At 40.4% G+C, this 10,631-nt stretch overlaps 1 protein-coding gene and 1 long non-coding RNA gene across 5 annotated transcripts in view; one reads left to right on the forward strand and one right to left on the reverse strand.

Moving 5' to 3' along the window:
* Positions 1–3,730: 3,730 nt before the first annotated feature.
* LOC138173783 (uncharacterized) lies at positions 3,731–5,757 on the reverse strand. Its single transcript, XR_011171531.1, has 2 exons — positions 5,514–5,757; positions 3,731–3,963 (listed from the first exon to the last, which is right to left on the reverse strand). It is a non-coding gene; the product is annotated as an uncharacterized lncRNA (long non-coding RNA).
* A 3,393-nt stretch (positions 5,758–9,150) lies between these two features.
* LOC138173290 (transcription factor 4) overlaps positions 9,151–10,631 on the forward strand; it is a 450,738-nt gene continuing 449,257 nt past the window's right edge. For 3 of the 4 annotated variants that reach the window (XM_069103270.1, XM_069103279.1, XM_069103296.1), the window contains exon 1: positions 9,151–9,779. The gene's annotated coding sequence lies outside the window, so the exon portion shown is untranslated. Of the gene's footprint in view, positions 9,780–10,545; positions 10,589–10,631 lie in introns of those variants that run through there. The other variant, XM_069103274.1, reaches the window with a different exon arrangement.

Raw genomic sequence — 10,631 nt, forward strand, 5'->3', positions numbered from 1 at the left:
AAGAACCCCTGTAACTCTTCCTTGTTTCACTGCTCTATGTTTGCCCAGAGGTGCTATTTGATCTCTTTTATAGAGGAAAATCTTGAGAGCTTAAAATTTTCTGAACTACTCTGCCATCTTCCCCGAATCCGCTTCCCAATTCTTCTTAAGGAGTTATTCCCTTTATTGGATTTTTGTGCCTCTTTTACCATTTGTCCTATTGTGTTTTTTAAGGTGTTATTTTCTTCAGTATTTTTTTCTTTTTCCTTTTCCAAGCTGTTGACTCTTTTTTCATGATTTTCTTGCTTCACTCTCATTTCTTTCCCCAACTTTTCCAGTATCTCTTCTTTGATTTTTAAAATAATTTTTGAACTCTTCCATGGCCTGAGACCAGTTCACATTTTATTTTGAGGTTTTGAATGTAGCAATTTTGACTTTGTTGCATTCTTTTGAGTGTGTGTTTTGATATTCCTTGTGATCACATTAACTTTCTATAGTCAGAATTTTTTTTCTGATATTTGCTCATTTTCCCAACCTATTTCTTGACTTTTAACTCTATGCTAAAGTGGGCCTCTGCTTCCAGCATGGAAGGTGTACTTTCGCAAGCTTCAGGGTTTTTGTGAAGCTGTTTTCAGAGCTGATTCTTGGGATCTGTAAACTTTCAAGTCTTCCAACATGGTATGATCCAAGGATGAGTGTGTTTACTACTCTCCTGGTCTGTGCTCTGTAAGTAACCTCAAGTACTCATTTCTGACCTCGAACTGTGACCATGGTCCCTGCTCCCCTGCAGCCACAAGCTGTAGAGAGCTTGGGATTGCCACCCTGACATTACCAGCCAAGACTGCGACCCTGATTGAAAGATGGGCAATGCATCAGGATCCTGCCCCCAGTGCCAGGAAAAGAACCCCTGTCATCTCCTCCTGATCACTTGTTTGACCTCTTTATCACCTGTGGGCTGAGGGTTCTGGAAGCAGCTGCTGCCCATGTAGCAGTCCCTCCCAAGGCCTGCTCCTAGTTTGTTGCAGGGCTGGTCTATGCTGGCATGCCCTGCACTGAACTGCGCTCCATTTTCGCCCCAGTGCACTAGAGCTCTCCTGCTGACTTTCTAAGTTGTCATGGGCTGGAAAATTGTTTCATCCCATCCTTTTGTGAGTTCTGCTGCTCCACAATTTGTACTGAGGCATTAAAGATACTTGGAGGGGAACTTGGGAGAGCTTCAGTGAGGCCTTACTCTTCCCCACCATCTTAGCTCCACCCCCAAGAAAGTTTCTTAATACCCAATGCTAAGTTACTTTTCTGTAACAGCAGACCTTGATTTTCACACACACACACACACACACACAGCAGAAGAGGACTCTAGTGGACATTGTAACATGGGAATAAACTAGAATCTTTCTTTGGCAATAATATACAATTAGGGGTAATCATAATAATAGTACTGAGATGAGCTACAGTACTGCAAAATACTTCAGGTAAATGTCCTAATTGCAAAGGGATGGAAAAGGTGAACAGTCAAACTAGTTTAAACTAGTGAACTTGTAAAGGATTCCAAGGAAAAGCCCTGGTCTCGCTGATCATAAGTCAAATTCCTGGGGCAGACACCAGTTCTCCTTTTGGAATCATCAGGAAGACTTGCCATCTTCCCTAGGGCTCCTCCCCCTTAAACTTATTACTAAATCTCTCTGATCTCAGGATTCTAACTCTGGGCACCAAGCCTTTAGGATCTTTTTGGCACTTTGAATCAGCTTAAATTACACATTTATTACCCATCCCTTTTCCTTCTGTCATTGCCATTGTCTCTAGGTGTAGGGGGAGAAGTTGAGGGCCAGCTCTGAGGAGGCCCCCAAAGTGATGCAAATCCAGGCCAAGGTCTCCCTTGAGCTTATTCCCATCCTCCTGGGCTCACTATTTCTCAGGATGTTGGTTTGCCATGTCCCAATCATCATTCTGTCCTTTGGAGGCTCAGAACCTTCTGGCTATTCCTGGAGCCTTGGCTGCTTGAGCAATATAGATAAGGAAGTGACACATGAGGTAAGAAAGTGGGGAAGCATCCCATGGGAGTAGCCTCCTGCAAAGTTGCAAGTTAGGTGCCTCATGTAACAAACTACATGAAGTTTCCCATGAGAAAATATGATATAAGTGCTTCAGCTATAGTATATAAACCCTAACCCTGAGATGAATAAACGGACTTGTTTATTCCAAGCCAAGCTCCCGCCTGGCTCGTGTCATCATTGCACCCTTTCACGCTCATGCAACATTTTGTTGGTGCTGGCATCATCTAAGTACTCTTTCATAGTACTGTTTACTGGTATTTTCTACTTTCCTTTCTGCTCCCTAGGTTCAAAATAATAACTACATGCTCAAAACGATATGAGAGCATGTCAAAGGGAAAACAGAATCTTTCTGTCTGTCTCTGTGTGTGTCTTTCTCTTCATATAAAACAAAGGTTAAGATAATCACAGGTCCAGAGCAAAGGTAATTATAAGTATATATTAAAGAAACAAAATTATTAGGTGCCTCTAAATCTCCTAAATTATCGAATACTAAAGTTCCCCATGTCTGGTATAGCCATCCTGATTTCCCCTCAGCAGGTAATGACAACTACCCTTCACCATCTCAAACAGGTATATTCTGTTTATTCGTGTTCAAATTGCTTAATGTCTTTTGGTCATCTATGATCAGTAAATTACAGCTCTAAATTTATGAACCTGGGGTCTGTGGGGTATTCATGAAGGATGAGCACCTCTGGTGTGAGGGCTTGCTGAGCTCTTTTCAGGGCTGCTCATCCACCTTTGATGTCTACCTTGACCCAACTCTCACCAGAAGTTCCAAGAAGCTGTAGTACATGCAGCAGCCACACCCTGGTAAATGCATCTCAGCAGACAGACTAAACCAGGTTGAGGGTGGCCAATAGACCTCAAACCCATCAAAAAATTGGGGGGAGGGGAGCGGTATCTGCCCCAAACATATGAAGAATTCCACAGGAGAATAAGCAGATGGGAACAATATGTTCCAATGGCCATGAAGGCAGGTGAAGCAGGCACAGAGGAGTGCTAAGAGCTTAGTTAGACACTGAAGTCACTAAAGTCATTCTCTGCACCCCAGACATCATCCTGACTTTTGTCTTGCCACTGGACTTGAATGGCTCTGGAACAGAGAGTGAGGCTGATGACTTGGTGTAATACTTCATCACTTAAATTGAATTCATGCTCAAATCATCATTCATGTTCTGGTGTCATTTGCCCTCTTCAAAAATAAAGGAAAAACAATAACATTTTCTTTCCTGAACACACTTGAGTCAAAGTTTCTATGCAACCATCTGGAGTGAACTAACAATCTCTTTTAATTTCTCTATATTCAAACACTGTGACTTTCAAATTGATGAATGCCTGGGCCACTCAATTTCTTTTTAAATGTCATTCATCGTAAGTTTTCCCTTAGCCAATTAAGAAGCCTCCAGATAGTATAGCAAGTTTGTGTTACTTCACTGAGTTAGCTAACAATAATTTTAAACGTATTATTAATGATCATTATTTATAATGTTATCATATGTTATATTAACCATATTATTTTATACACTGCATATTTTGTATTTATATTTTATTACCTCTTTTGTATATTATATTACTTATGTTATTTAACCTCTTACCAAGTAACAAAGAAATACATAGAATAGTTTCCATTCTCTCAAAATTAGAATATTGACTCAATTCACAATTCACTTTTACAATTAACAATAGAGTCACACTCTTTGGAGATTGCCTTTATTTCCTAGAAAAATTCTAGAACATAAAAATTACTTTGAGATAGTTGTAGACCAACTTTGAAATGCAGTCTTCAGGAAGAGATGAGGCGACCGCTTCTCAGAGACAAAGGCAGCATGGTAGAGTGAACAGAATAGAGTTAGAAGAGCTAGAAAATCCTTCCTTGACAGATGTCTGTGATCTGGGCAAGTCACAACCTTTCTGGCTTCAATTCCTTCTTCTGTAAAAGAGGGATAATAATACATATCGTACATGCCTCAAAGAGATCTTGTGGGATGAAAATAATCAAAAGTTGGAGTGTGACAAGGCATGACTGTTAATAGGACAAAATAGTAAATGACAGGTAGGTCAAACACTGCATAGAGTGCCAGGCCTGGAGTCAGGAAGATTCTTCTTCCTGAGTTTAAATCTGGCCACAGAAACTTACTAGCTGTGTGATCCTGGGAAAGTCACTTAACCCTGTGTGCCTCAGTTCCTCATCTGTAAAATGAGCTGGAAAAGGAAATGGTAGCAAAACACTCTAGTAGCTTTGCCAAGAAAACCCCAACTAGGGTCATAAAATGTCAGAAATGATGGACTAAATGACTAAACAACAACATAGAGTGTAGTGTCAAGTTGAACTGATTTGCTGAGTGTTTGAGAGAAAGAAGGAAGTTCATTTAGTGCAGGGGTGATGGCCCAGGAAAAAAACTGAGGGGTAGAGGGAATAGGGCTCATGGTGAGAAAAAAAAAAACAGATTTAAGGGTTTTAAGGCATAGGAAAAGATGGAATTATAGAATAAATATTAGATCAAAGAATTTCATGAACATGGTAGTTCTTGTGAAGTATGACAATATCATCAGAATAATCATTTTTGGGTTTAGCTAAGGTGGTATGAAGGAGTGGGTGAAGGGGACTGAATAGACTGAAAAAAGTTAGGGTACTTGGGAACATTAAGCTATATGATGAAGACCCCTGGAAGTTGGAATGGCGGAAAATGCTATGAACCAAGGAGTAAACTCACTGAGAAAATGGGAAGAATTTCCTGGGGAGTAGATGGGTAACATCATCAAGAGTTAGGTTAGGGGATAAATTTGGATACAAGGAACCTTAAAGGAGGAGAGGATATAGGGCTGGAAGTATTAGTGTTTTATGAAAATCACTTTGGCAGCTAAATAGAGGATGGATTGTATTGGAGAGAGATTTGAAGAGTGGGAAAGGCCATCAGAATTCATTCATTCTAATACCTATAATTTTTGGTTTTAAATTTTTAATTTTTGTCATTCTGAAGTTGACAAATTCCAAAACACATGAATGTTTCATATGAAAAAAACAAAACAGAAAGAGGATTGCTTATGAAACTACAAATATCTATGTACAAATACATACATGTACATATGTTACACACATATACACATATATATGTTTATATATAAACACATATACATACATATATATTGAGACACATCCATATCCACAAACATTTCTGCACATTACTTTCAAAATCATGCTTATTATCTGACATTAGCAATCTTGTATAGAGGAACACTTATTCTCATACTCATTTAACAGAGCTAATGTATCTAAATGCATATATTCATCAATAATCATGTAGTGGGGATCACAGGTTCATAGATTTAGAGCTGTAGTTCATTGATCAATCCAAAAGAATTTACTATTTGCCAACTGTGTTCCAGGCACTGTACTAAGTAAGAGGTTACAAATACAAATAAAAGAACGAAACAATTCCTATTCTCAAGGAATTTACACTAAGGTACCTTAGTACTTACCTAGTCCAAGACTTTCATTTCATAGGAGACCAAGAGAGGTTAAGCAAGTTGCCCAAATTAACACAGATAGAGAGCAATGGAAGTGGACCTTGGATCCATATCCTCTGGTAGCCCATAGAAGAAATGGAAGCAGGGAACTCTTTTGAGGCCAGAAGCTGAGTAAATGATGGGAAAAAAAAACAAAACCCCAGGCTGGTGTTCTGCATAGACAAAATTGGCAATCCTCAACTCTGAAAGTGCAGTATAAAGTATTATACCTAGAAATGTAACATGATATTAAGTGATACCATATGGTGGGTGGTGTGAACAAAAAGAGAAAGGAATGTCCATAACATGCTAATACTGTTTTCAGAAGTATAAATGTTCTTATCCTTTAGAAAGTCAAATAAGTAAAAATCTTAACTGAACAAAGTCATAAGAGATGCAAGGATATTTGATCTCTTAAAGATAACTTTGATAGGACTCTCACATACTTGTGATAAATCCAGAACAGACCTGGGAGAACAAGCATGGAAGATTTTTATTAAACCAGATTTTGGCTTGGAAGATTTCTTAAAGTTTAATTCAGTTTTAATTTCTGTTTTCCCTTCAAAAATCACATTTCTGGGCATCAAAGGGATTTGACAAATTATATTCAATTCTTTTCAATCCGATATAACTCAAGTATTTATTAAGTACAATGATAAGAGAGGAATTGTAGAGAGTAGCGGTAACAGGACTGGACCCCAAGTTTGGAAGACCTGGGTTTGAATTAGGATTTAGACATTTAATGGCCATGTGACCCTGGGCAAATCACTTAACTTCTATCTGTAAAATGTTCAGGCTAACAACAACTCATAGTGTTGTAAAGATCAAATGAGACAATATAAGTGACCTTAAAATGTTATATAAATATTAGTTATTTTTAGAGGCTAGGGTTCCAGGCTCTAATTGACAGGTTTCATTGACCTCTAAATCTGATAGGTATCTCCATCGATGCAAATCAAATCTGTTCCTTCTCTGCATCTTATACTTAGAGAGTTGCTTGGGTCACTGACCTGAACCCAGGTCAAGCTGACTCTGAGGCCATCTCTCTATCTACTATGCAATGCTACCATTCAGTCTCTGTCTTCAAGGAAGAAAGGGGGAAGAAAAGCTGCAAACAGGTGTAAATACACATACACATATACTTGTGTATGTATGTATACCATATACATATATATATATATATATATATATAATTGTGCGTATGTAGCGATCAAAAAACATTTATCAAGCACCTACAATGTATCAACCATTATACCAACTGCAGAGAATCCAAAAGGAAGCAAAACACAGTCCCCTGCCTTCAAGTAGCTCAATTCAAAGGGGGACACAGCGAGCAAAAAACCATTTTTTAAAAACATGTTATAAAGATGATATATAGAAAATAATTAACACGGGGAAAACACTAGAATTAAAAAGAATTGGGAAAGGCTTCCATTAAACATGAGACTTTTGGCTGGGTCTGGAAGCCAAAGGAAGGCAGTAGGCAGAGGAGAGGAGAGAGGGCATTCATGGGCGGACAGCCAAAAAGAAAGCCTGGAGGCTAGTTTCTTTGTATTGGAGAGTACTATGGAAAGTGAAGTGTAAGAAAACTGGAAAGATGGGAGGGTGCTAGGTTACTAAGGGCTTTGAATGCCAAACAGAATATTCTGTATTTGATCCTGGAGGTGATAGGAAGCCCCTGGAGCTTAGACATGCACTTTAGGAAAACCACTTTAGTGGCTGAATGGAGGATGGATTAGAGTGGAGAGAGACTACAGGCAGGCAGACCCACCAGCAGGCTACTGCAATAGTTCAGGAGTTAGGTGATGGGGGTCTGCACTAGAGTGGTGGTAGGATCAGAGGAGGAAAGGAGGAACATTCTAGAGGTGCTGCAAAGGTGAAATCAACAGGCCTTGGTAATGGATTGTATAAGGTGGGGGGTGGAAGGAGAGGTCGTGAGGCATCCAGGATGACTCCTGGGTTACCAGCTCAAGGGACTGGGAAGATAATCTTATTCCATGCAGTAACAGGGGAGGTCAAAGAATGTTTTTTGGGGAAAGAGAACGAATTCTATTTGGTCCATGTTTAGCTCTTCTACTAGACATCCAGTGTGAGATGTCTGAAAAGCAGCTGGAGATGTGAGATTGGGGGTCAGTGGAAAGGCTGGGGCAGGATGGTTAGAATTGAGAATTGTTGGCTGAGAAATGGTAATTAAATCCATTGGAATTAATGAGATCACCAAGTAAAGTAGTATATAGGAAAAAGAGAAGAGGGCCCAGGACACCAATATTTAGAGGGCACGAGCTGGAGAAAGATCCAGCAAAGAAGAATGAGTAGTCAGACAGGTAGGATGAGAACCAGAATAAGATTTAAATGTATGTACCTATGAACATATATGTATATATCTGTGTGTGTTATTCTCTAAAGGAATCAGATTACTCAGGGGATGTGCTTTGTAAACCTTAAAGCACTCTCTGAATGCTATTATTTTGAGTAGGAAACTTATATAATCAATTATCAAATATTTATTAAGCCCTTACTATGTGTCAGACACTGCTACCTAGAAAAAAGGTAAAACAACCGCTGCTTTCAAGTACTTACTTTCTAACAAGGAAACTAGCACCTAAATATACAGGGTGTCCCTAAAATCGCCTCAATTTTAAGCTTTAAATAATAATAAATATTAAATTTAAACGCTTTGGTGCTTAAATTTAATATTTAGTATTATTTAAAGCTTAAAATAAAGGCATTCTGGGAAACCCTAAGTGTGTACCAGAAACATAGAACCGTCTAAGGTAAGCTTAGAGGGGACAGGGAAAAATCTGAGCAGAAACTGCCCCGGGCTCTGGAACTCGCTGTGGGTGCGTGAGGCCACCCCATGGAGGAGGGCTGTCCCGAAGGCTTAAAACTACCAGAGTTACGGAATGGTGGGACTTCACCCCGCTCCTGCACACCCCGAATTAAAAAGAATAAAGGCCTCCACCGGGCAGCTCCTCCAGTGCTCGGGACAGAGGGGTGGGCGTCAGGACCCCCAAGCGGAGGAGAGGGACCGACTGTGCCCGGCAGCGCGCCCAGGCTCCCCTCCCTGCCCCCTGCCTTCTCCCCCAGCTTCACCCACGAAGTTCGTGGATTCGCAAGACACCTCCACCCCGCCCCCGGACCCCGGGGGGTCTCTCTACCCTCCTTACGGGAGCACACGTGGAATGAATGCGGGTGTGCGAGCGTTGGGGGGCAGGGAGAGAGGGCGTGGAAACAAGACTTCTGCTCAAGTCTGTGGAATATTGATCCAGTGACTTCCCTTAAAAAAATGCAAACCCTTCCCTCCCCCGACCTCTTCTCCAAATTCAGCCCTCGCAAAAATACATGTGTGTGTGTATGTGCCCACACATAGACACACATGTACACACATAAACACTAGATAAAGGAGGAGAGAAAGGGGGTGAAAGCAGCAGCACAAGCGCGGCTGGCAGCCACGGCCTCCCGCTCCCCTCCTGGCCCCGCCCCCTCGCTCCTTCAGCCCTCCCCCCGCCCGAGCTCCACGGGCCGCCCCCTCCCTTCCGAGAGGAGGCGGAGACAGGCTCCTCGACGCCATTTTGAGTGCTTGTCTAGCCCCAATGTTTACCACTCTATGGCTCTTCTCCTCCCTCCCCTCCCCTCCCCAGTCATTGTCTGTAAGAGCAGCGGCGGGCGGCAGCAGCAGCAGCGCTTTTCTCTTTATAAGCCCCGCAGTGCCCGGATGTGAATGGATTACAATGTATCTTTCAGGGAAACCTATTATTATCAATGTGACTCCACGGGGGAGTCAATGGTGATGATGATGGTGATGATGATGATGATGATGAGAAATCTCTAAACTTGGAACAAGTTTAAGACTTTATAGGAGACGAAGAAAAAAAAACCCAACCAACAAGATTTGTTTGAGGAAAATTATTAACTATTTTGTTTACATTTTTTTTTAAAAGAAACAATAAGGAAAAGGGAGAAAAAAAGTTGTTGGCTTTTTCTTTTTTTTTCCTTTTTTTTTTGGTGGGTGTTTTTGAAATTTTTTTGAATTTGTTTTATGGTGGAAAATGCAAAAATCAGAGCCAGGTGCATGATCTTGTGATCTGTGGAATATCTCTGAAGCAGGACTGAGTACCAGTTAAAAAGTACTTTTTGGGGGATACACACATGTGAGATACTAAGCACTTGCAGAAGATTTTCTCTTTTTCAAAAGTCTCTTTCCTTGGAATATTGTGAGAATATTTGTGGCCATTTAAGGTAAAGTTACAATTTGCTGTCAGAGTAAACTGTCTTTTAATTTAATTTGTTGTTTTGAAGAAATATTGATCCTAATGTGTTATGAAAGCAAAAGGAGCAACTTGTGAAATGATAGCAATTTGAGAAGAAAAAAAAAGTGTGTGCCTGCATTATTGTCTGTACTCGCACATGTAGAAATAACAGGGTGTGTTTAATGTGTGTACTTCAACACACGTTGAAACGTATATATTACAGATACTGCATAAGGCACGCGTGTATAACGAAACTTGAGAAGTATAAAGCTTTATTTTAACCTGAAAAGTGACGGGAAAATAGATTTTTGTAGCCTGTAGGCCCTGTAGCAGTAAATATCGAATTTAAACATATTTTGGGGGAAAGGGGACTGAGCAGCCCCTGGAAACTCGAGTGTAAAAAGCAAACAAAACAACAATCCTCCCCAAATGCTTACTTGCGAAGTTTGTAGCAATACTCTGTGGAAAAAAAAAAGGGGGGGGCAAAGTATGTTCAGTTTACAGTTAGAGGAAGAACCCAAACAGAGGAGACAACCTCCCTCCCCCCCCCAAAATTTTTTTTTGAGTTGGTTTATGTATGGAAAAGAAAAATGTTCCTCTTGGCAGCCTTTTTGCATCACGTGTATTTGCAGCCTAGTATAAACTTGCTTTGCCCTGTGTGTGAAAGAGAGCAAGAGAAAGAAAGAACTGAAGAAATTGAAACTATAATAAATTAAAAAGTGCCTCCTAGGGCAGAAACCGGCAACGATTGAACTGTTAGTGGTTCAGATAATATCTGAGGGTTTGAGGGAAAATGAGGTGCCTGATGGATTTCCGTTTGTATTTCTTTTTTTTTTTTTTT

The sequence above is a fragment of the Petaurus breviceps genome, unplaced genomic scaffold (genome assembly GCF_028583685.1).
Source record: "Petaurus breviceps papuanus isolate PSGF00001 unplaced genomic scaffold, PetGlider_PUasm1.0 129, whole genome shotgun sequence".
In the NCBI taxonomy this organism is placed as follows: Eukaryota; Metazoa; Chordata; class Mammalia; order Diprotodontia; family Petauridae; genus Petaurus; species Petaurus breviceps.